The sequence below is a fragment of the Ursus americanus genome, chromosome 10 (genome assembly GCF_024610735.1).
Source record: "Ursus americanus isolate L20-20 chromosome 10, mUrsAme1.1.p, whole genome shotgun sequence".
In the NCBI taxonomy this organism is placed as follows: Eukaryota; Metazoa; Chordata; class Mammalia; order Carnivora; family Ursidae; genus Ursus; species Ursus americanus.
In genome coordinates, this window is record NC_142136.1 from 65,515,588 (window position 1) to 65,542,861 (window position 27,274).

General features: G+C 38.1%; 1 pseudogene; it reads left to right on the top strand.

Moving 5' to 3' along the window:
• Positions 1-25,471, top strand: part of LOC123791801 (large ribosomal subunit protein eL15 pseudogene) — a 34,951-nt pseudogene extending 9,480 nt beyond the window's left edge.
• The last annotated feature ends 1,803 nt before the right edge of the window (positions 25,472-27,274 follow it).

A 27,274-nucleotide genomic window follows, 5' to 3' on the forward strand; every position in this document is an offset into this window, starting at 1 on the left:
TATAAATGGAATGATATAATATGTGGTCTTTTGTAACTGGCTTCTTTCATTTCACAGAATGTTTTCAAGATTAATCCACATTGTAGCATGTGTCACTACTACCCTCTTTTTAATGGCTGAGTAATATTCCGTCATATGAATATACTACTTTAATTTACCCATTCATCAATTCATAGATATTCTGTTGTTTCCATCATTTGGCTATTATGAATAAAGGTGTTTAGAACATTCATTAACAAGTTTTTGTGTAGACATGTTTTCATCAGTCTTAAGTATAGACCTAGGAGTGCAATTTCCGGGTCTGCCGTAGAAATGGCAGTTCTATGTTTAACTTCTTGAGAAAGTGCCAGACTTTTCCAAAGTGGCTGTATAATTTTACATTCCCACCAGCAGTGCACAAGGGTCCTGATATCTTCACATCTTCATCAACACTTCTTGTTATTTCTCTTTTTGATTATAGTCTTCCTCATGGATGTGAAGTGGTATTTCATTGTAGGTTTTTTTTTTTTTAATTTTTTGTTGGTTGGTTCGTTGTTAGTTGGTTGGTTTGACAATTCTATACATTGTGCAGTGCTCACCATGATAAATGCAGTTACCATTGGTCATTATACAAAGTTATTACAGTATTATCAACTATATTCCCTATGCTGTACTTTTCATCTCTGTGTCTCATTTATTTTATAACTGGAAGTTTGTACCTCTTGATTATTGTTTTTGATGTACATTTTCCTAACGACAAATGAAGTTGAGCCTCTTTATGTGGACCTATTGGCCATTTGTAGATCTTCTTTGGAGAAATGTCACTCAGATTCTTTGCCCATTTGTTAATTGGGTTGTCTTTTCTTTTTCTTTTTTTTTTTTCCAGCTGTAAGAGTTCTTTACATATTCTAGAGACAGCCCCCTATCAAATATGACTTCCAAATATAGCCTATTCTGTGTCTTGTCTTTTCACTTTCTTGATATTTTACTTTGAAGTATTAAAGTTTTTAATTTTGATGAAGTCCAATTTATCTATAATTTTTTGTTGTTGCTTGTGCTTTTGGTGTCATATGTAGGAATCCATTGCCAAATCCAAGGTCATAAAGATGTAGTTCTAAGTTTTCTTCTGAAGGTTCTATAGCTTTAGCTTTTATGTTTAGGAAATTGATTCATTTTGAGTTATTTTTTTTATGTATGGCATAAGGTAAAAGTCCAACTAATTTCATTCATTTGTATGTGGATATCCATTTGTCCCAATACCATTTGTTGAAATCAAGTAACATTGAAAAAGATAGCATCTAATTTTCTCATAGAAAAAAAAAATACTATAAAAAGGTTAAAATCCTGATAAGGACCAGGCATTCAAATTCATTTTGGCATGATCATAATCCTGGGCTTAATCACCAACTTTATATAAAATACACAGAACTTGTTAGTATAATTTAGTATGAATATTTCAGTTAAACACTGGGCAACATATTTACCATGTTCAATCTCATAAAGTTGTATTTAATAGGCTACAGTGTCATAATGTATTCTATAGAAGCTCTTTCCCTTTTTGTATTTAGTGCTTTAATTTTACTACAATAAATCAGTTAATTGAAAGAAAACTTTATGGGTGTCCTGGGATGATGACGCTTTCAAAGATAGGTTTGAGAGAAAAATGTTGGAAAACATTTATTTGAAATCCCTGAATGGCTTTACAAGAAAATGAAGTAACAATATCTATTTGTCTGGACTGTTTTCTTCATTATACATTTCCTAGCAGAAAGATGGGTATCAGAGATCAAGCAACTGTGGTGGCTTCAAAATATAGAGTTCATTTGCTGTTTTTGAGTTGCTACCAAATATTGGGCATTCTCTCCTTGTGTCTTCATGTCATACAAACTTATATTGGCGAGTCCTTATTTGTGCTAAAATTTCTATCATTTCCTCTCTAACTATATGATTATATTCCAAAGTTAAGGGCTTCAAATCTTTGGCCTAAGTTATAACCAAACAGGGAGACACTAAATTTCTGGGTTTAATACTAAACTTAAAATATTAAAAGTTTTTCCTTCTTACCCATAATACCCACATGTTGTTTTTGAAATTCAAACCAGCACTAGAGTTCATTACCTTCCCAATATGTGCAATTTTGTTTTGTTTTATTGCACTCAAGTCTAAGGCTCAAAATAGCCATTTGTGATCCAATGATTCTTTGGTACTTTAAATATAGTTTATATCTTAATCATCCACGGCCTAATTTTTAGATAATACATTATGATATTGTAGCCCATTAAATACAACTTTATAACATTGAGCTTGGTAACTATGTTGCCCAGTGTTTACTTCTTAAAAAATTATACCAAGTTATATAACAAAAGAACAAATCATTAATTTACATTAATTTTACTGAGGTAAAATTTACAAACAATAAAATGCATAGATTTTAACTACAGGGTTTTTTTTTTAACTTTTAGATTATTTGAGAACAATGACTTGGTTATAGTGCTTGCTTGAGTTCCAGGTTATAACAGTGTTCCTTTCTCTTTTGGAAGGGAGTGAATGTCCTGAGTTGTGCTCGTCTTCACATTTTAGACCAGTGGTTCTCAAACTTCAGTGAGCATTTAAATTTAAGTGTAGAATGTTATGAGTTTTCACAAATGTAAATATTCACTGACAAATGGAACCACCAGCACAATCAAAGTGTAGAAGATTTTCATTAATCCAATGGTTTCCTCAAATCCCTTGGCAAACTCCACTCCCACGCCTGGCCCTAGAGTACCACTGATGTGCTTTCTGTCCCGATTTTGCCTTTTCTAGGATTTAATATCAATGGAACCATACAGTATGTACTTTTTTGTGTGTGACTTCTTTAACTCAGCAAAATGTTTTTGAGATCCATGCATGTGAGTATATGAGTACTTTGTTCCTTTTTATTGCTGAGTAGTATTCCATTGTATGGATTTACCAAATTTGTTGATCCCCTCACCTGCTGCCAGACATCTGAGTCATTTCTAGTTTGGGACTATAATAAATAAAAGTGTTATCATATTTGTGTATAAGTCCCTACTGTGGATATATTTTCATTCCTTCTAGGTAAATAGTCAGGAGTGGGATTGCTGGGCCATATGGTAACTGTATATTTAACGTTATTAAAAACAAAAACAACAAAAAAACTCTGCCGAAATCTCTTCCAAAGTAGTTGTATCATTCTACTTTCCCACCAGCAGTCTACGAGTTCCAACTGTTTCACATGATGGCCTATAGAGGCAATATTTCTGTGCTTCTGCAAAATTGGGGCTAAAAAGATGAGATCCTCAGCTAAAAACCAGCTTTGGGAAGTTAGTTTACAACTATTCAGTAATGAGAGAACTCCAGGGAGAATGGTCTAACTCTGGTTGTGTGTGTTTATGTTTAAGGGAAAATAAGGCCTAAGATTTTGAAGACCTCTCTAGATAATAAAAGCTTGAGACAAAGGGGCTTATCTAGTCAATGAACAGATTAATTTGCATTTCAAAAAGTTAGAATGAGAACCCAGGATTCTTTCCACCCATCTCTAAGGAGAAAAGGCTTCTCTCTCACTCCTTCTGGGATCAAAGGAAGAGATAGTGGACTTTATCCTGTAAATAGGCAGCGAAAATCTATGTTTATCCATCCCTTGCCTATGAAGTGTGGGACCACTCGCATAGGGAATTTTTCCATCTGGCTTTCATTGCATTGCAACGGGCAGTAATCAATGAGACAAGGAGGCTTGGTGCAGTTGTTATTATATAAAGAATAAAACAAACCTGTCTTTTGATCCAGAACACTGTGTGCAAGAAAAAATTAATGATGATTAATATTCAAAGCTCAACCTATATCCTCACCAACACCTGCTATTATCAAGATTTTCAACTTTAGTCGTACCAGGGGGTGTGTAGTAGCATCTTATTCTGGTTTTTATTTACATTTCCCTAACGACTAATGATAATGAGCATCTTTTCCTGTGCTTATTAGGCATTTATATATCTCCTCTTGTGTCATTTCTGTTAAAATCTTTTGTCTCTTTTTGTTGGGTTGTTTACTTTTTGTTACTGAGTCGTGAGAGTTCTCCATATATTCAAGATATGTGTCCTTTGTTATATGTGTGCATTGTGAATATTTTCTCCCAGTCTGTGACTTGCCTTTCCATTTTTCTTAATAGCATCATTTGGCCAGTATTCTGATGTAATAAGAATAAACACATACACCGATGAAACAAAATTGAGCCCAGAAGTAGACCCACATGTTTTATGGTCACAGATTTTCAATAATGATGCCAAAGTATTTCCATGGGGGGGGGGGTAAAACACACACACACACACACACACACACACACACACACACACGTCTTATAGCACACCATACATAGAAATTCAGAACACCTGATAATAGAGTTAAAGCCATGAAATGTCTATAAGGAAATAAGAGAAAATTTTCACAAGCCTTGGCTAAGCTGAGATTTTATTAGATAAGACACAAAAAGTACAAAGCAGTATATTTTAAAAACACTTAAATACTAAGTCCATGAAGAAACTAGACTGTTTTCTCCAATTATAACATCTTACACATTTGAGTGAATATTTCACATAAGATAAATCATTCCATTGCTGGTACATGACTGGAGGGTCTGTTGGAAAAGACCGTGTGGCTATATGTGGGCTAAACTGAGATCACTTTTCTGCCTTATGCATAGGCTGAGGGTGGGGGTATATTCCAAGGAACTAGAGGTTTTGATCCCGATGTTTGGTTTTAGTCTACTTTTTTAACTACACTTATTACCTCCTCCTTTCTCTGGGGTAATGGTTTGCTTTAGGGTTGGCCTAGTTTCCATTAGGCTTTAAACATGTCCTAATTAATTTTCTCAGCTGTAGTTATACTGAGATTGTTCTCCAGTGTGACTTCCAAGGAATGCCATAGTTGTGAGAGGAGGTGGCATGGCCTTGCTAAGAGGGAGAAAAAGATAGCATTGAGCACCAGCTCAACTGTTACCAAAAAGAGAGTATCAAGAAGGGGCACTTGGGTGGCTCAGGCAGTTAAGCATCTGACTTTTGATTTCAGCTCAGGTCATGATCTCAGGGTCCTGGGATTGAGCCCCATGTCAGGCTCCCTGATCAGTAGGGAGTCAGCTTGAGATTCTCTCTCTCTCCCTCTGCCCCTCCCTCCCTCAGGCATGTGCACGCGCTCCCTAAATAAATAAATAAATAAATAAATAAATAAATAAATAAATAAGTGGAAGAGATGATCAAGATGTCCTATCACAGAATGAGTTGAAGGTTGCTGTTGAGGAAACTTATCATCAATATTCTTTCCCTTTTTCCTTATATACATTTTATTTTTTTTAATTTTAGTTTTATTTTATTTTAAAGATTTTACTTATTTATTTGTGAGAAAGAGAGAGAGAGGGAGAAAGAGCAGGCACAAGCAGGGGGAGCGGCAGGCAGAGGGAGAAGCAGGCTTCCCACTGAGCAAGGAGCCCTCTGTGGGACTTGGATCACGGCCTGAGCTGAAGGCAGACACTTAACCGACGGAGCCACCCAGGCGTCCCACCTTATACACATTTTTTAAATGTTTTCATTTTCATTATGAAATGTTACAGACATACAGACAAGTACTAAAAACAATCTCATAGTACATTTATACCTACATGCTACTTTTAACAGATCTATTTGAAATTGTGGTTGTTTCCTCCCATTCAGAGGGTTTGGTATTCTTCTCATTCACTGGGCTCATAAGATTTCTTAATTTCCAAAGCTGAATACAATTTGTTCTCCCAGCTTTCTTCTTGGTTGTTTCTAGCGCTGGGATCTGTGATCCCATTTCTCTCCACACTGAATTTGAATGTCTCCTAGTCATTGACAGTAAACACTCTTATCTTTTTCACATTTGAAATCAATAACTCTTATCAGTAAAGAGTAGTACTAGTATTAAAAAAATAGTAAAAGTTGTAAAAAGGAAGATATGCTGAGGGAATCCAGCCCGCAAAAATAAAAAAATGAGAGAAAACCCTGGCTCAGAGTGATGCAGCCAGAGGAGGAGAGAGCGTGATTAATCAAGAACGGACTACCCCTTCATTTCCTTGTCTTCAACACAGATTTATAAAATTTTAAGCTAGATTCTATAACTCATTTCCAGGAAAAAGGAAAAAGCACAACAAAAATTGCTTTGAAAGCTAACTCTGCTAAGCTCTGCCTGTTACCTTTCATCTCTTTAAATCTGAAGCTCTTTGCATAGACACTTTGGAGTTTTAGAAATCAAAGAACCAAAAGGGAAATCCACCATCTGAAAAAGCACTATGCCTTTTTACTTTCGCTTTATCCTTACACTACTAGGAAATACATCAGTCTCTCACAGATACATTTTACTCCTAGTTTTGTGCCTGGGCAGTTTTAGAAAGTGTATAAACTCTTTCAGCCTTAATGCCAGTCAAAGATTGTGTATTTATAACTAAAAATGTAACAGATGCATGGAATATCCAAGAGAAGAAATAATGTAAAAATACAAAAACGATATTGTCTTTTGAATACAGTTTTTTGAATTTTTCTAACGGAGATAAAATCTTATTACAATAATATTGGGTACATCTTAAATACTTGCACTGTATTGGAATTAAGTGATATGGAGTTTTTTTTTTTTTTTAAAATAAGTAAGCCTCAGTTGGGAACTCAGATATTCTGTAATCAAAAGTTATTTTTGAAAGGGCCCTTGATCTGTATTAAAATAGCTTTTATTCCTCAGACTTAGGTTATTTGTGTTGTGAAGCAAATATGCAAAAAAGTTATTTTGTGCAGCCAAGGGAAGTAAACTCAAATGTAATGGTTACAGACAATACTGAAACTGGGTTATCTAAAAGTGATGAATGTTTAACAGCGTAATGGTTAATGACCAACAAAAAGAAAGGAACCAGCAACCAAGAGAAGAAAAATACAAATCACCAAGACCAATAAAGAAATGTTTTAGCCTCACTAGTAAGTCTGAAGGATCAAACTAAAGCAGTAAGATACAATTTTTCAACTATTCAATCAGAAAAGACCCAGACATATATTCATTGAGGACGGATAGAGGGATTCATAGCAAACTGTTAATATTGGGTATCTCCAACGGATGGAATTAGAAAAGGAAAAAGTAAATTAATTCCATATTAGAGATTTCTGAACTTTCCTACCTGTTTAAAACAATATGTATTAGTCATGTAACTTAAAAAAGAGCACTATGCTAGAAAAGTAATAGAAAAAGTACAGACACATACACACACCTCCATGTCTCCACGTTGGACCCCCTTACACACTGCTGGTTAAACTGTCAATTTCTATAGTGAAATTTGGTAATTCAAATAAAAATTTTAAAATGTATGTATTCTTTGATGCACAAAAATTTACTTCTAGGAATTTACCCCACCAAAAGTAATTATAATTACAGGTGAGGGTAACTATGGTAAAGTTTAGTAGAGAACTTTCATAAAAGCAAAATGTTGGAAATAATCTAAATGTCCTACAACAATAAACCAGTTAAATAAATCGTGAGGTATCTCTGTGATAAAACGCCGTCCAGCAATTACAAATTATACTATAAAAGAATACTTAATGGCATTGGAATGTTCATGATATATTGTTAAATAAAGAAGTAAATTGTTAAACAGGATTGCAGCTGAATCAATTTTTATTTAAAATTGCACAGTTATGATTTTCTATATCTCATATATATGGTGGCGTTATGAATTTACATCACAATATTAACAGCAGTTATGTCCCATTGTTAAGGGGACATGGATAGTTTTATTGTACCAACGCAATCTGGAAAGTGTTCAAATCACTCCTAAGACCTAAAAAAAAAATTTTTTTTTGAGCCAGGGAGAACTGGTTTGAGAAACAGAATGGGAAGATTTTTCTGTCATGTGTATCTGCAAAGGAAAATTAATAGACTTAAAAGAGAAAAAGGGACTATGATAGTTAGAATTCTAAGATACCCCCAATGAATCATATTCTTGTAAAATCCTCTCCCCTTGGATGTGGGAAAATCTGTAACTTGCTTCTAGCCAATAGAAAATGGCAGAGGTTTTGTCATGGTCACTCCATAACTTTTTTACCTTTATGTAGGACTCTTTCTCAGTAGACCAGAGCCAGAACTTCTCTTGCTGCCTCTGAAGAAATCAGCTGCCATGTTGTAAGAGGTCTTACAAAAGGGCCATGTGGCAAGAAGTGTAGAGGACTCCAGAACCTAAGAGCATCCCTCTGTCGACAGACAGCAAGAAATTAGGTGCTCAGTTCTACAACCACAAAGAATTGAATTTTGCCAACAACTACAGAGCTCAGAAGAGGACCCCAAGTTCAAGAAAGGAACGCAGTTTGGCTGACTTCCTGTTTGCAGCCTTGTGAGACTCTGAGCAAAAGACCAGGCTGGGCTAAGCTCAGACTCCTGACCCACAGAAGCAGGGAGATAAAACACATGCTATTTTAAGTCAATGCGCTTGTGATAATTCTTTTTACAGCAACAGAAAACTAATATAGTCACTACTGTAAAAATTTGTCACAGAATCATAATTTAACTTAGTAACTTATTCATTCTTTAACCCATTCATTAAACAAAAATTTGTTGAATGCCTACAAATACCAAGCTCCATGCTAGCATTGAGTATATACTGCCTGCAATGAAGATTACAGATGGAGGGAGAAATGGGCAGAAAATAGCCAAGCACAGTGCACTATAGCGAACGTGAACAAGAGTCATACACGGACACCTAGATCACATCATGAGGAGCTCACATTGTGGTGAAGACCACAGGCTTTGGATCCTGACTGACCTGAATTTGAGTCCCAGCCCCATTGCATACAAACTTTATGACCTTGGGCCAGTTGCTTAAATGAGGACTTTACTTTTCACATTTGTAAAGTGCTTATAATAAGACCTATGTTGTGGAGTTATTGTATAGACTACCTTAAATAATTCATTGTAACTGCTTAGTACATAATAAGTGCTCAGTGGATATGAGTTATTATATTATTATTATGTCCAGAGGAGATGATGCCTGAACTAAATTCAAAAAGAGTAGTAGTTAATCTGCTGGGGGTTAAGGAAAGTTAGGAGATTCCAAAAAAAAGGAAAAGAATTTAAAGTAATAATATAATACCTTTGGGGAAAGTTAACACTTCAGTATGAAATATAGCTATTGAAATTTTACACATGCCAGTCACAAGTTTTAAAGCTGGGGATACAGATATGGATAACTTCTGCCATTAAAGCATTCTTTCACACTATGGAGAAATACACTTACACACATGCACATACATTACACACACACACACACACACACACACACATAAATGTAATACAAAGCAGATTGTGGTAGACATTACCACTGTTCGCCAATATACAGTGCTCCACTTCTGGGCACATGGGAAGATTACACCTCTCCATCTCTTTAAAATTAAGTATAACTATCTGACTTGATTTAGCCAATTAAATAACATGCTGAGTAAAAATAACATGTTATTCCTGTCTGGAAGTATTTATTTCTAATACTCAGCTCTCTTTTCCACTCTTCCCTTGCCTCATTGACTGCAAAAGCCTAAGTAAGAATATTGAAGCCATTTGGATCACAGAGCCATTGCCTAGAGAACGGCTGTCCTGGAGTCTTGTCCAGGTCTGTTTTGAACTTTGGGGGATCCAGAAGCCTTTTGTTGCTTTAAGCCATAATGTGTTTGGTGTTTACTTCAGTGTAACCTTGCCTATTTTGACAGATACACATATTGTTACCGGAAGTGGGTGATTCTGTAACAAAGAGAACTAAAAGATGTGACATTAGTGGAGACTTTGGATGGTAGTGGTGAGTAAACTGATCCTAGAGGTTACAAAGATGGTACTCCATGTTGAAAGCAGTTAGAACACTCTAGCCAAACTAACTTTTTAGGCAGATCATGAACATAATGAAGTTGTAGTAATATGGGAAGAGACTGAGACAGAGTCAGTAGTGTGTATTGGCTGCAATTGACTACGCTTGCCATGGTACTCTGAGAAAGAAATGAGCTGACAAAAGTAATGACTGATTTGCAAGGGGCTAAGGGCAGATTGCTCCAAAATGGGCCACTTTGGCATGAATATTATTTTGAGTCAAAAGCAACCCAAACCCAGCAGATTCAGGAAAAGCTCTTTACTTCCCCTCAACTGCCTAAAAAGAATTTAGATAGAGGACCCGCTTCGGGAAGAGAGTGATCACCATAGATAACCACATTATGATATAAATGAGGTGGTAAACAAGGAAGAATTTGCCAAAGTCTGTTTGTTAAAATTCCTCTCTATGTCCTATTATGCCTCTGTGGCCCAGCAAACATCTGTTTACCCAACATTTACTGTTTTTCATCTTCCTACGAATTGCATTTCTTCCCTTTGAGGTCCCAGACTCATACCCACTTCTTAGTTCAGAATGATATATGTACCTCATTTTGCCTGTCTTTGGAATTTCAGGCTTGTGTGTGGATTCCCCATCATATGAAACTAAATTTGATTTTCATCTGTTAATCTGTCTCATGTCAATTCGATTCTTAGTCCAGATAGAGGGATCTGAAGGCATAGGAAATTCCTCCCCAGCACAAGCATAATGTTTAAAAATAAAAATGGAAAGGTCTAGAAATGAAGAGAATGTTGGTGTTGCTTCTTAACCTCAAACAGAAAAAAAAATGAGAAGGACTTTTAGCAAAGATGGCTCATTAAAACTGAACCTTGTACTGGGACCAAATTAAGGATTTGTCTACAGATCTATTTTGAAGATCTCTGGATAAATTAAAGTAATTCAAGGAAAACATAAAATTAAGGTGTAGTGTCCAGTAAGTCTTTCCAATTGGTTAAGATGGCTCAGTGAAAAGAACGTAGAGTTTTTCCACCTGTGCCTGACTGTCTCAGGTGTCTCTAATTCACACAAGGAGAGGTTGGACTAGTAGCTCATGAGGGTAAGAAAGTAAAGAAATGTAGTTGATTTGAAAACTAAGATTCAAGTCTTGAGGATTTTGTGCATGGCCATTGGTACCTAGAACCACCTGGAATTGAACAGATGAGAATCTAAGATTTTGAGAGAATCATACAGCAAAAGAATCATATAGGCTACACTAAAAAAGACTGACTTTTTGGAACTGAAAATGATCCGTAGGCCCTCGAACATCAATGGGCAGGGAGTGGGCTGAGAAAATGCTGCAGCACCCAAAGAAAGCATTTCTAGCATTACTCAAGAAGGATAATGGAAAAGAAAAAAAGTGTCTCACAGAGGGAAGAGCCAAGGGCTACAGAAAACAATAGATTTATGAGCCCTTCTCAAGGAATAGCATACCGGCCCTAATCACATGCAACATTTTCTATTCCCAAGGTTGAGAGTTGTTGCAACATTTACCCAGGGGGATTTCAGTGTTGCAGTATACCAGGGATGAACGTGTATCTTTATTCCCCTTCCATCTTAATGTTATGGGGCTATCCCGACCTTGTTATACTGTTATATATTGGGTATGTGGGAGAGACACAACTTATCTAATTAGTTTATGGGACTGCAATAAGAGGAGATAATGCCAGGACCAAAGTGACCAAAGGCCTCACTCAGAGACCCTAGACTTGGAGTGGGATACAGTTAGTTGGCTGAACTTTTGGGCTATAATCATTTACAGAGGGGTAAATACTTTGCATGTCAGAAGGAAATTAAACTCACTGTGTGTTGTGTGACAGAATTAGGTAGTCATCAGGGCTGTCCACCAGATATTTCCAGCTCTCCTTCAGGCATATGGAAGGGGAACAATGTTTTGCCCTCTTGAAATTGAATGTGGCATTTGACCTGCTTTAGTCAATGAAATTTTGTCAGAAGTGTTACAAGTGATTTCTAGCCAGAAGTTTTGAGAGCCAATATGCAATTCTGTCCTCTTTTTTTCTGTCTGCTTTGACAACAGTGCTCCAGATGAAGGCCACTTCAGCAGCCTGGGTCCCAGAGTGAGGATGATGTGAAGCGGAGTTCACAGCTCACCTGTGGAAGATGCTTGGTATGAACGAGTTCTTGTTATATTAAGCCAATGAGGTTGCAGGATTGTTTTTCAACCCAGCCTAACTCTCCTGTTGAGATTGATCTATTAACAAGGGTACAAGGATCCTCATGATTTCATCCCTGCCTACTTCTCAAGCCATAGCCCCAATCGTTCTCTGATACACTTGTTATACCATCAACACCAGTAAACTTTAACTTTTTCAAATAAAATCACTATACTGTATAGAGCATGGATTGGAGAAAAGAAACTAAAGAATCATAGTCAAATTTATAGATATGGACGACCCCTCACAAATACACGAGGGGGAGCGTAGAGAGTAAGAACACAAAGGTTGAGGACAAGACAGAAGTATTTAAAAGCTGAGTGGAGGAAGCCATCGAAAGGCTAGGAGAGAGGCAGAAGACAACGTATCAGAGAAGTTCAGCAGAAATCAAGGGGGAAACTTTTCAAAGCAGAAAAAGTCTACAGCATCAAGACGTACAAAAAGATGAGATAGGACGAGGATTAGGAAGAAGCAATTGGATTAGACAATTAACAAGCCTGTGCTGTCTTCAAGAAGCGTTTCAGTGGGGGAAAGGATCAACAAAGGACTGAGGAGACCTGGAGACAGAATTGGGAAGAGGGAGGGAAAATTCTTGGAGGACAAGCTGCTGGCAGTCACTGCCTCATTCTTTCCAGAAAGTAAGTCATGCTCTCATGTTGCTTTTCCCCAAGTTCCGGTGACCCAATCCAAGTAATTACACTGGGCCCAACCCAGGTGTGTGATGAATAAACTTGGTGCTAAATCTCTGTAAGAACAAGTGCGGACTTAAAATCTAAGCTATCCCAAGTCGGAGAGAGTACAAGCCTGAATCCCCGGATACGTCCCTCCAAGCAGCTCTTTCTCTGACGGTAGCTTAATGTGGTGGAAGGAGCCAACATTTATTATACTTCTTAGATCTGGCATTCCATTTAATCCTCACTACAGCTCTGCAAGATGTGTGTTAAAGTCTCCAGTGGATGAATAAGAAAACCAAAGCTCGGAGTATTTAGATGATAACTCAAGGTCAAACTGTTGTTGGCAGCAAGGTCACAATATCTTCCTGGCTCCACAGTCCAGGCCTGTGTCATACTTCTCAACTTGGGGTGGTCACCACTAGGGTATATGATCCCCACACCATGATACAGAGGAACAACTAGGGTTAAACATGACACGGTTTTTTAAAATAATCAATCTATTTATGCAGTGTTATTTAAAACTTATGTAAGTTTTTAAGATAAAACTGGACATACCTCATTATCCCTAGACACTGGCTTGGGATGAGAAATACTGTATGTTCATACCAACTAGAAAGACCTAGGCTTACAGACAAATTTCTAAAACCAGAATCATGATGAATCAGTGCTGAGAGCGGCTAGAGCCCATGTGCAAGACGAGTCTCTCAATGCATTGCCTCCTTCTGCAATGCCAGGCTTCCAAGTGCACACAAGGTACCTGGTCAGTTGGAAAGATTACTCAGAGATATGTGGCCATCCCATTTTTTGGCCTGGAAAAAAATACCAAAAAAGCAAGCTTTTCTCCACATTTCCTCTTCAGTTCCCCCACCCCAAAAAAGGATTTTGGCCAATTGAAATATAAACATTATCAATAAAAATAGGCCAATATCTACTAATATCTGATTTATTCATTTAGCTTTACATGCATGTTTAAAAGCATATATTTATATTTAGCAATATTGCATTTGTCCAGTCTTGCAATACTTGAAACGACGTTATTCAAATGTCTCACATGCACCTGTTCGTATTGCTCTCACCCTCATTTGACTCACTTTTCAGATTCTAACAGTTTTCCAGAGTCCATCATCTGTTTTACAATCTAAATTGACTGAGACAGTTATTTTTTTTTAAAGATTTTCTTTATTCATTTGAGAGAGAGAGACAGGTGCAGAGACAGAGACAGAGAGAGCACAATCGGGGGAGAAGCAGAGGGAGAGGGAGAAGCAGGCCCCCTGCTGAGCTGGGAGCCCAACTTGGGGCTCGATCCCAGGACCTGGAGATCATGACCTGAGCTGAAGGCAGATGCTTAACCATCTGAGCCACCCAGGTGCCCCAAAACAGTTATCTTTAATTTGTGTAGATGCCATCAATGAAAATCTCATCCCAAGCCACAAGTACCCATCATATATTTTTTCAGGAATGCATATTTTTTCATTAGTCTTGTAGGTATTTATTTGCAAATATCCAGTGTATTGCTCTCAAAATGACCTTTAAAACTTTAAGCCTCCCTACAGTCAAAACTTAAAACTACTTGGTCATACAAACAAGGGTATAACTAAAGCTGTCAAAATTTTGCCTTTTTTAAAAATCAATTCTCAAAAAAATTTCAAAATTAGCATTCCTTAAGGTGTTTCCAAGCATATGAGTCTTTCCCAAATATATCTTTATTATTTAAAATAAAGTAATTGAGGGACTACCTTGTAATGTGAAACTCCCTCTTCCCTGAGTGATCATTGTTTAAGGGAAAAGAAAAACTCACCATGTAGTCAAATGGTAACTATTTATGCCAGTGCAAAAATCTGCCTCTAGAACCCAAGAGTTTAAAAGGGAGTCATTAATTAAGTATTAACAATTTCAAAGTAGGTTATACCTTAATAGCATGAAGAAATCAGCCATAGAGTAACAATAAATTTATCTTCCTCCTGCCTCAATTCTCCCCTCTCCTGGCTTGCCCATATTTGATTTCTAGTCATAATTTATTTCCAGAGCAACTGATATCACTTACTGAGCCTACCGCAAAGCCCCAAATGAACTGTGATTTTGTAGTTTGGGTTCACGTCGACATAGCCTTTCTCTAAGGGAATGGCTCATGAATGAGAGAAAATCTATTTTCATGTGACTAAAAACCAAACTGAGATCAACAAACTGAGAGCCCCGTGAGCCTATCACTTAAAAATCTAATAAAAGTACATTCAGGGGTCTTCATTAAAAGCTGACATTCTTTGAGTGATATTTACTTAATGATATTATCTGACATTCCCTGAGGTGATGTTTTTCTAAAATACCTCTGAGTAGTTCTTCCAATGCCTAATAAAAATGTTCTTCTATGCTGCTCACTTCCATGTTTATATTTCCAGCTCTGATTTTCATCCACACTCCACTCCAACCGGCTCCTTGAAAACCATTTCAAACCCTGGGACGTCCCACTACCACCTCAAACTCAATGTGCACAATAATGAATTCATTTTGTCCTTTGTGTAGAGGGTGTTGTAAAGGATATCTTTGCGTCATTTCACCTTGAGAGAAAATAAGTTACACTTAATACATTTTGACTTAGAGTACACAGGTCTGAGTAAATTAATTGCTTCGTAGTGATCAGAAAGAACTGGTCATTAAAATAGTTCCAGTCCTTTTTATTATGAAATTTTGTGTGCCACAGCAAGATTTTAAAAGTTGAGCTAATAATGATTACCTACTTGTTTTTCTGACCATGTGTATCCAGGGAGAATTCAGTGTTTCCTTCTGCTGCTTTAATACCCCTGAGCAAGCACTGCTGTGTGTCTATACATGTATGCATGTGGGTATATGTGTACCCTTGTGTGTTTCTGTATGTGTATGTTTGCATGTGTGTGTATCTTGTGTTTGCATGTACATGTCTGTGTGTGTGTATGTGAACTATACAAAGATTCAACCCAGCTCACACGTAGAACCCTTACAGTGAGCATATCTCCATCCTCTTCACCTATAACTCTCCCCTTCCATCAGTTGACCATTAACCCCTTCTGTCCGCAGGAGGAATATCCTGAATTAAGTCCATCCCACCTTGGAATCAGAGGGAAACAGTAGGGCAAATAGGTTGTGTGAGCCATTTTTTTTCTCTGTGTACCACATTAAAATGAAAGCAAATGTATAGACCCTTTGCCTTAAAGATAAACATAGAACTTTCCCCCCATGTCTTTAGGACTATATTTCGTATGGATGTATTAGATGCATATAACGCTTTTACAAAGTGCTAAAAGGCATTTTAAGGTCAGGATATCAAAATGACACACGAAAAAGGAGAAAAATAAATTCTTAAGTGGATAAGCATAGGGTATTCATACATTCAGGAGAAAAAATATTCAACATATATTTTAAAACCAATTATCTAAAAACATCACTATGAGAAAATGAGCTAATAATGGACTTGGAAGAAAGAAGTCACTTTTTGTTTTTATTTTATTTAAATACCTCTTGTTTAGGGAGCTTGATTTGACCAACCCCTAGAGTGGGTTAGAGAGGATAAGCTGCTTTCCCATTCCTAGAGCTAACTTTGGGACTATGTGCCACATTCTTCGCATAGACTTCCCCTCTGACACACACAGACACACAGCCTTTTCCTCCTGTCACCGATCATTGTTCTTCTCCATCCCTCATAAACAATGCAGTCCCAATTACTCTCTACGGTTCTTTGACAATACCTTCCTCTCCATCCCCACAGCTATCGCTTCAGTCCAAACCCAGCTCCTGAGACTCTAATGATCACAACCCCCTCCTTTATGATCTCCCTGACCCCAGAATCTTTACCTAAATCCATCTTGCCCATGGCACCAGATTAATCTTCCTAAATGCTGCATTTCCTTATTCTACACTGGTGCCAACTCATTGGCTATCAGCAAATCAGGATGCATTTAAATGAGGGCCACTGAATAGAGAGGGGACGATAAGAATGTTTCTGAGCCCCTTGGCTAACAGATAAGGACATTTTCATAGGGTAGAGGGAATCAATGTCTCAGCCAGTCTAATCTTGTCCATAATTCAGCAATCTCCAGAAACAAACCCACTTTGCAGAGGCCTTCATGGTATATTTCCATTTTTGTTCAGGTCTTGCCTTCCTAAAAATATGACAAACCTCCTATAGATAGGGACCATGTGTTAAGCTGTGCGTATATCCTCTGCAGTGGCCTGGGGGTATTTGCCTGGGCGGCATGCAAGTGCCACCTGTCTCTCTGAACTCTGCCACCTTGGACAAGTCATGTGATTTTTTTGAGCTTCATTCCTTGTATGTAAATGAGATCAAGAATACCTTCCTCAACCTAGTTGCAATCATTAAATTCGCCAATTCAGCTAACATGCTTACTGTGGTACCTGGCACACAGTAGGTATTGAATAAACTGTCGTAACTGATTTTTTTGCTGAGTGGAATGCAGCTGCAGCAGCTGAAAACCTAAGAAGTGTGCTGCGAGTATTCACTGCTCTGAAATTCTGCCTGCGAGACAAAGAAGCAAGGGCTACAAACAACGAAGGCCCTAAAACCAATCGCCATGGCCAGAATTTAATCCGATACTGGGGTTTGGGATGACAAGGCTTGTAAGCAAAGCAGCTGGTTTTCAGGAAACCCCCAGCGCCTGCACAGAGATCCCCCGGCTACAAGAGATAGCAAACAGAAAATGAGCTATTTGTGTAAATTTCTGTGCCTCTATTCCAAAGCATTGAAATGAGTTTATCTTGAAGTGCATCTTAATCTCCTCTGTTCTCTCTGACAAGTGTTGTTCTTCATCTCCCCCCGCCAAGAAAAGGTGCAAGCTCAGCACCTAATAAGAAACCATCACTGTGCACAGAAAGTAAGGGGACGTTTCAGTCTCTCCCCCTTTTTGAAAAGGTCATTAAAAAAAAAAAAGTTATTGTTTCTCTGTTACCACTAGATGGTACTAGCCAGCTGCTTGTCATCTCTCTTATGTTGTTTTTTGTTTACTGACTGATAACACGCTTTTTAGAAGTGAGACTTAGGGAGACCTTGGTCAGTCATCGGAAAGTCACTAAGGTGCCATTTCTTAGATGTGTCAGCACTTCCCCTTGGCCTTCATTTATATAAAGTCCTTCTTTGCCCTATCCTGGATAATGGAAATATTTATTAATCATACAGATGATTCATGCCACATTTGCTCCTGTGTTTGGGACCTTAGGAAGCTTGGGGAGAGATGTGGGACACAATGACTTTGAATTGAAGGCAGCCAGAGTCCTGTCCTGCTACCTCCTTATTTAGGATATCTTAATCCTCTTGTCTCAGACTCCCAGCACATCCCCAATGCCCTAGGTTTTCCATACAGAAAATCAGAACTTGCTTCTCTTTTCTGGATGGGGAAGACAGCAGTCGCTCTTGCGATAAGTCATGGGAGATACTGGGAGAGACTGGAAAGGAGGACCCTGACATCTGACCTTCTTCTTTTCCAAGCTAGTTTAAGAGAATTAAGGGACACCCCTATCCCTACCCCAACAATTTTTTAAAAGACATTAGATGCCACTAAGGCCCAGCCTCATCTGGGATGGATGGACAGTAGGAAGTGGGGAAAGGGGTCCAGGTACTTGATTTTACAGTTAGGCTATGAGAATTAACTAGGAACCAAGGCGGGGAGAGGTGTGTGTGCCATGCCAATCCAAGTTTGTTAGGAGTAATCATTTGGGTATCCAGCACATAGCCCCAGCACCTGACAGGGAACAATTGTTCAATCTTTCTGAGCCTCAGTTTCCCCATCTGGAGTAAAATGCATTTTTTTTTTTTGGTAAGATCATTAGAAGACCAGAGAGAAATAAAGTTTGTAAAGCTCCTGGCATTTAGCAGGACTTCCCCAAACGTTCCTCCCTCCTGAAATAGCTATAATGGCCAGTAGTCCCCAACTACCACCCAGGCCTCTCCTTAGGCTAGAGACTGAGTTCCCAGGAGCTGGTCCCTAGTCACTGAAATTAGTGTAAGATGTAGGAAAACCTCAAATGTCAAACCTTTGCTCTCACTTTTCATAATAGCAGCAGTGGCTTCCACACCTCCTGTTTATATGCCCCATTTGTCTCGAGAAGGGGTGCCTTCAAATCTCAGGAGAGGTTACCATCTGTGAGACAGCTGCATATTTCTATCCATTTTCACAAAGAAGTATTTCATTTCCTTAAACAGGATTTTTCTTTCGAAAAGAGAAACAATTTTGCTTCATTGTTTTTTTCCCCAGAAATATTTCCTAAAGGCCAGTGGGACAAATCAAAGGGACAATGTGAAATGATGGTGTAATCTTTCCTATCTTAGTTGAACGAAAGCACAGTGAAATTAGCAGGTTGTACTATATAAATAATTGCTAAAGGAACACAGGATGACATTAAGCTAACCTAGAATATTTGTCTCTGGATATAGAGAATAGATTTAAAAAGCAATAATTTGAACTAACTACAACACATTCTAACTACATGGGGAAAGGACCATTCTTTCAGTAAAAGTTATTCAAAAGCAAGTTATTACCATCCAGCAAGTAAGCAATTGGAGTGAGCAGAGTCTCGTGTTAGAGCAAGAATTAAGGAATCTTCTAGTTATCATTAAAAATTGTAGGCACCTCAGAGCTAGCTCCAGAGGAGCACAAAAATGAAAGAAATCTAAGTTTGGGGAAGACTACATGGGCAAAAAGAACAAAGAATAACATCAATCATACGATAATTTCTGATTTGTGCTTTCAAAGGACCCAAAACTTTTAGAATGTTTAATATAAAAACTTCAAAGTTAGAATGAAAACTTTGGTGTATTTGGTAATGGACAAATCCAGCATTATACTGGGAATGATTCCAAAAGCCATCTGTGTGAAAGAGAGCTTGGATCAGTTAGTGTTGCCTGTGTGCCGCAGGCAAGAATGGCTGGGTCAGGGTCTCTCCAGCGTACTTCGAGTATTTCATGCACAGAACTATCAGGATATTTACACATCATTTGATAATCATCTGTTTATACGATAGACCTTCTTCCTTGCAGCCCCAGCATCTGACAAAGAATCAATGAATCCATTTGTAAAGACAAAAATAATTACTCCTGGATTCTGAGAGAATGATGGAGTAGGAAACATCAGAAATCTGTCTTCTCACCCAGACAACAACTGCACTGGCAGAATCTGTCTGATGTAAGTATTTTGGAATCCTGGAGTCTATTGAGAGCTTGCAACAACCAGGGGAAATCTTGGCCAGTAAATTAAGACTTGGAAGGTAAGTTGTGGTTAACTTCAGCTCTCAGCACATTTGCAGCTATCTATCCATCACTCCCCAGCCCCATGTGTCCCTGGAGCAGCTTGCGCACAGCTTATGAAAGCCAGAGGGGGCAAAAAGGACCTTGTCCTCCAAATATTGGAGATCTGTGCTCTGATCATTGACTGCTGCTTCTGATCAAAGGGGTGCAGTTGAAGGCAGGCAGCCATTGTTGTTGTACCTCCATCTTTGTTGAAAGCCACCCCCCCCCCCCAGCTGAAGTGACTTCCAAGGAATTTAAAGGCAAAACTTGATTGAGTTTCTGGACAAAGAGATTATGGGAATTATTTTACACTATTCTTTTGTATCAATTTTCGGTAAGTTTGGAATTATTTCAAAAGAAAAAGAAAAAAGAAAATTTACCATTGCAAAAATACATACATATATACATACATACATACATACATACATACATACATTAAGTAAATAAGTAGGCAAATACTCTAGCCTTAGTTGGGTTTTCCAAAAGCAGAGCAAGAGGGGTGCCTGGGTGGCTCAGCTGGTTAAGTATCTGCCTTTGGCTCAGGACGTGATTCCAGGTCCTGGGATTGAGCCCCTTGCTGGGCTCCCTGCTCAGCAGGGACTCTGTTTTCTCCCTCTTCCTCTCCCCTGGTTTGTGCTCTCTCTGTCTCTCTCTCGCTTTCTCAAATGAATAAATAATATCTTAAAAAAAAAAAAAGCAGAGCAAGAGATAATGACCTAGGTACGATATTTATCTGGGAAGTGATGCCAAGATGCAGGATTTGGGGGGAAGGAAAGTTGAGTGAGGCAGGGAAGAAAGAAAAGCCAATGTGATGATGTTTATTCACATAGATGTTGTTGTAGACAATCTGGGCTTGACTGCACATTTCTATCCATTTTTATAAAGAAGCACTTCAATTCTCAGTAGAAACTTTATTGTCTAGGAGAGAGTGGAATGATATATTCAAAGTGCTGAAAAAATCCCCGCCAATCAAGAATACTTTACCCAGGAAAGTTGTCCTTCAGAAACAAAGGAGTGATAAAGACTTTTCCGAACAAACAGAAGCCGAGGGACTACAGTACCACTAAACCTGCCTTACAAGAAATACTGAAAGGAGTTCTTCAAGGTGAAATGCTTGAAGATCCTAATTCATAACATGAAAACATAAAAATAAACAGGGCACTGATAAAGGTAAGTATATAGTCAAATTCAGTACACTCTAATTCTGTACTATGGTAATGTATTAACTACTTAATTCTAGTAATATGCTAAAGGACAAGAGTATTAAAAATAACTATAGTTACAATCCTTCGTTAATGAATACACAATATACAAGAAGTAAGTTGTGACATCAAAAATATGAAAAGAGGGGGGGTGCCTGGGTGGCACAGCGGTTGGGCGTCTGCCTTCGGCTCAGGGCATGATCCTGGCGTTGTGGGATCGAGCCCCACATCAGGCTCCTCCGCTATGAGCCTGCTTCTTCCTCTCCTACTCCCCCTGCTTGTGTTCCCTCTCTCGCTGGCTGTCTCTATCCTGTCGAATAAATAAATAAAATCTTAAAAAAATATATATGAAAAGAGGGGAGTAAAAGAGTAAAGTTTTTATATGAGATTGAAGTTACTATCAGGATAAAATAGACTTGTGTCTTTAAGATGTTTTATGTAAGCCCATGGTAAGCCCAATGCAAAAATCTACAGTAGATGCATAAAAGATAAAAAGAAGGAAATCAAAACATATCACTGTGAGAAGTCATCAACTCACAAAGGAGGACAGTAAGAGAGGAAGGAAGGAAAAGGGGAAGTACAAAAAAACAGAAAATAATAAGATTGCATTAGTAAGTTATTAACTATTAATAATTATTCTAAATATAAGTGGATTTATTCTTCAATCAAAAGCCATGAAGTGGTTAAATGAATAAAATAATAAGTCTCAACTGTACGCAGCCTACAAGAGACTCACTTCCACTTTAAGGACACACATATGCTCAATGTGAAGGGATGCAAAAAGATATTCCGTGCAAGAGAATAGGAGTAACTATATCTATAGTAGACAAAAAAGACTTTAATACAAAAGTTGTAACAAGAAAAAGAAGATATATATGTATGTGGGTGTGTGTGTATATAATATATATATTATATATACCACATATATAATAATAAAAGGATAAAAGGATCAATTCATCAAGAGGGTATAATAATCATAAATACATATGCACCCAACATTAGAGGTCCTAAATATACTAAGCAAACAGATTTGAAGGGAGAAAAGACAACTACTATCATAATAGTAGTACTTCAGTACCCCACTTTCAACAATGGATAGATCATACAGACAGAAAATCAAGAAGGTAACATTGGAATTGAACTATACTTTAGATCAAATTGTCCTGGGGCGCCTGGGTGGCACAGCGGTTGGGCGTCTGCCTTCGGCTCAGGGCATGATCCCGGCGTTATGGGATCGAGCCCCACATTAGGCTCCTCTGCTATGAGCCTGCTTCTTCCTCTCCCACTCCCCCTGCTTGTGTCCCCTCTCTTGCTGGCTATAAATAAATAAAATCTTTAAAAAAAAAAATTGTCCTAACAAAATGTATGCAACATTCTATGTGATAGCAGCAGAATACACATTCTTCTCAAGAGCATATGAAACTTTCTCCAGGATAGGTTATATGTTAGCTTACAAAACAAGCGTCATTCACATGATTGATCAAATGATTGATTGATTATTATTTTTAAGATATTTTTATTTGACAGATAGAGCCAGAGAGCACAAGCAGAGCATTTATTTATTTATTATTATTTTTTATTTATTTTTAAGATTTCGTTCATTTATTTGACAAAGAGATAGACAGGGCCCGAAAGCACAAGCAGAGGGAATGGCAGAGGGAGAAGCAGGCTCTACACTGAGGAGGGAGCCTGATGCAGCCTTAATCCCAGGATCCTGGGATCATGACCAGAGCAGAAGGCAGATGCTTAACCATCTGAGCCACCCAGGCACCCCTCGTTCACACTATTTAAATCATAGAGGTAACCCAGATGTCTGTCAATGAACAAATGAATGGATAAGCAATGGAATATTATTCAGTCTTTAAAAATAAATGTTGACATATGCTATAACATGGATAAACAAACATTGAAGATATTATGGTAAGTGGTATAAGCCAGTCACAAAAAGACAAGTACTGTATGATGTCACTTATATGAAGTACATAGAGTAGCCAGAATGATAGAGATGGAAAGTAGAATGGTGGCGGTACCAAAGGGCTTGAAAAGGAGGGAATGGGGAATTGTTATTTAATGGATAAACAGTTTCAGTTTTGCAAGATGAAAAGAGTTCTAGAGTTTGATGGTGGTGATTATTACACAACAATATGGAAGTACTTAATACCACTGAAGTACACACTTAAAAATGATTAAGATAGTAAATTTTATATGTATTGTACTGTGATAAAATATTAGAAAAAAATTAAACATATGCCTCTTTGGTTCCTTCTACCATCTTCTTTCCCATCCTTCCTTCCTTCCTTCCTTTTTTTTTTTTTTTTTCCTTCCATTCCTGGTCCCTGGTAACAACTGAACTCATTTCTGCCCTTACAGTTTTCCTTTTTCTAGAATACAGTATAGAAATAGAATCACACAGTAGGCAGTGGACTTCTGTGCTGGCTTCTTTGATGTAACACTACACTGTAGGGCCTCAATCTTGCTCCTGCATGCATCAACTTTGCTCCTTTTTATTACCGTGTGGTATTGTGTTGTATGGGTGTACCACAATTTGTATATCATTTTCCAGTGGATAGACATTTGGTTGGTTTCCAGTTTGGGGTTTTGTGAATAAATGTGATGTTAACATTTACATACAGATCTTTTTGTGTGAGCTACTTATAATTTTTCATTTTTTTAAGTTACTTTTTCTAATTTCCCAGCATTCCCAATAGTGGAACATCAGTGGTCCTGTAAGTCACTGAAAGGTAGGAGGTGTCAGGAATTGATGAGGGCCAGTTCAAGTGGTTTTAACTGGATATGTCACTCTAAAATCTCTCCTTTATCCCCATTCTGCTTTGGTATTCCATTCGGTTTCAAATGCAGTTTTCTGATCTGACTCACATCTTAATTCCAGGCACTTGTTAGAAATTAACATTGGTTGCAAAATGGCAGGAAGAAAAGATCAAATCTCTTTTGGATTTAAATTTGGAATGAAATGGGACTTTTGTTTAAATTCAATAGAAGCAGTTAACAAAGGAATAGAGACCTTAAAGATGTTTCATTAAAATTACCCATAATGCTACTCTGAGTGATTCATGGTTTTGAACATTTAAATGAGTCATATTCACCCAAAAGCCTAAACTAATTTCTATTGTAAATGAGGTTCTTAGGGAAATTCTATTAACCATTTAAGCACCATCCAAATTTTCCCCAGCTTAAGTTCTACATCCTTCACAAAGGAGACTCCTACCTCAATCAATGTTCCCTTCTCTGATTCTCTGAAGTCCTTTTGACAATATTATTACTACTCATTTGCTTTCTTATATAAGGTATGCGGCTTTATTTAATTCAGTGTTGTGTGGGGATGCTTGGCTGGCTCAGTCAGTCCAGCGTCTGCCTTCTGCTCAGGTCATGATCCCAGAGTGCTGGGATTGAGTCCTGAACTGGGCTCCTTGCTCAGCAGGGAGTCTGCCTCTCCCTCTGTCTGCTGCTCCCCCTGCTTGTGCTCTCTCTCTCTTTCTGACAAATAAATAAAATCTTATAAAAAAATTTGGTGTGTTTCTGTGTGTGTTTACGTGTGATTTATGCTATAAGATTTAATCTTGGAGGAGCCCAAAAAGGATTTGGGGAGCAGGGCTATTTTCTTTCCATCTGGCATCAGCCATCAGCTCCAAGGTAAGCCAAGCTGGGTCCTTACAAGTACATCCAGGAGCTATGGAGGAAAAAGCAGTCCTATGTAATGTGCTTTGTTTTCAGGGTGCACCACTGGCAGTACTGCTAGCTCTCTGAGCCCCACAGGCCTCCCCACCCCACTCAACCCACCCAATTGCCTGAGAAAGTACACAGACTGGGGTACAAGGGCAACCAAGGTTATGTCATATATTAGATTCATATGCGACGTGGTGGCCACAAACGCCCAGTTCCTAAGGGTATTACCTACAACTAGCCTGTCCATCATGGTGTTACCAGCTAAAGTTTGCCCGAAGCCTTCAGTCTATTGCAGAGGAAAGAGCTGAATACCACTGTGGGGCTCTGAGAGTCTTGAATACTTACTGGGTTGGCAAAAATTCCACATACAAATTCTTTGAGATTATCCTCCTTGATCCATTCTATAAAGCTATCAGGAGAAATCTTGACACCTAGTGGATCACCTAACCAATCCACAAGCACAGGGAGATCTGAGGGCTGGCATCTGCAGGCTCAAGAGCCGTGGCTTCGGAAAGGGTCACAAGTTCTACCACACTATTGGCTGTTCTTGTCTTCCGATATGGAGAAGACATAATACTCTCCAGGTCTACCATTACTGCTAATATAAGTAATGTTTGTGAAAGTCTTACCTAATAAACAATTTAGGAGAGTCAGAAAAGAAAAAAAAATTAATCTCCAAAAGGTCAGGAATCACAGTCAGAGAGCATTAGAACAAAAAGTATCTTATAGAGATTATTATATTCTTCATGATTAAACAATTATGAAGCTGTTTCCGTGTGTTGAGTGCTCTATGTGCCAGGAATTATGCTGGCCAATTTCTTTATATTTCATCAGTCAACTTAACCTAATCCCTATAGCAACCTCCTATTAAGGTGGCATAAGCAGTGGTAAAAAGATGAAATTTGGAATCGGACAGAAATGGATTCTAATTTCACCTCTGTTGCTTACTATCTGTGTGATATTAAATAAGTGTCTTAATCTCTTAAAGCTTTTGTGTTTATTAAGTGTTAACAAGAGTCACAATACCTCCATCATAACATATTACTAAAAGGACAAATAAATATAATGTGCGTAAGATTTTGAATACCTAGTAAACTCTCAAAAGAAAGAATTATATTGCTTATTTTATATAGATGATGAAATTGGGGTTCAGAGAGGTGAATTAATTTGTTTAAGATCACATATAAGTGGCTGAGCCAGGTTATGAGTTAAGACAGCCACTCCATACCTTATCTTATAAACACCCATTTCTCTTTTAAAATATTTTATTTATTCATTTGACAGAGAGAGAAAGAGAGAGAGGAAGAACAATCAAGGTGGGAGGGCAGAGGGAGAAGCAGGCTTCCCGCTGAGCAGGGAGCCCAACGTGGGGTTCGATCTCAGGACCCTGGGATTATGACCTGAGCTAAAGAAAGATGCTTAACCAACTAAGCCACCCAGGTGACCCTAAATACCCATTTCTTACACTTCTTTACTCATCCCTATAGCATCTGTTACACCTAAGTACCTAAACAAGGTGTACTATGATTGATTAGTTGAAGGCAGAAATATTAATGTCAGTAATTAGAAAAGGCGCTCTCTGTGCACCTTACTATCTAAATAGGATTGGTTATGCTTTCAATTCCATCCCCTGAGAAAGTTCAAATTGCACTGAGATTTCCAAGTAGTCCTAGAAGGTCCACATTTTCATGGCCTCCTCTGCTCCTGGGTCTCTGCTACTGCCTGTGTTATCTTGATCTCATACCTGAGACAGTCTTATCTAACTAAAGGAAGAATCTTCTGAGAGGTTGTCATATCTCCCTTCTCCCAAAGAGAGTTTCACTCCCAGTAAGGAGATGACCACTCACACTGGGATAGAGGGACCACATAAACAAATATTATCACCAAACTCTCATACCTTCCATTTGTTCTCCTAAAAGCCCATTTATCTTTCCTAAAGCCCATTTGTTTTCCCACAGACGCACTTTCTCCCTGCTCCCTTTCCACTATGAAACTGGCATACAAACCCCCTATTTCTAGCTGCTTGGGGAACCTCTCCATCTGAATGCTCCCTCACACAAAATAAACTTTTCTCTTGTTAATTTGTCTACTTTCAGTTATTTTACAATTGCCCCCCCATCCCTATCACTGGAATTAAGTGGGTAGAGGAAAAATTTTTCCTCCCAACAAAAGTTTCATGTATCTCATATGTGTACACAGGGTAGACTTTCTTAAGATCTGAGAAGAAGGGACAGTTGAGTTTCATTTATTGTCTTTATTATGAGGCCATGCATCCTTCCCCAACACCTAAGTGTAGACTTTTCCAGTCATAGTCATCAATGAGTCCAGCAGACAAGGTTCTTCCTTTTAGTAAACACCTTCCTTCAAAAGTAACTGTGCCTGTAAGTAATGCTTTCTATTAAATA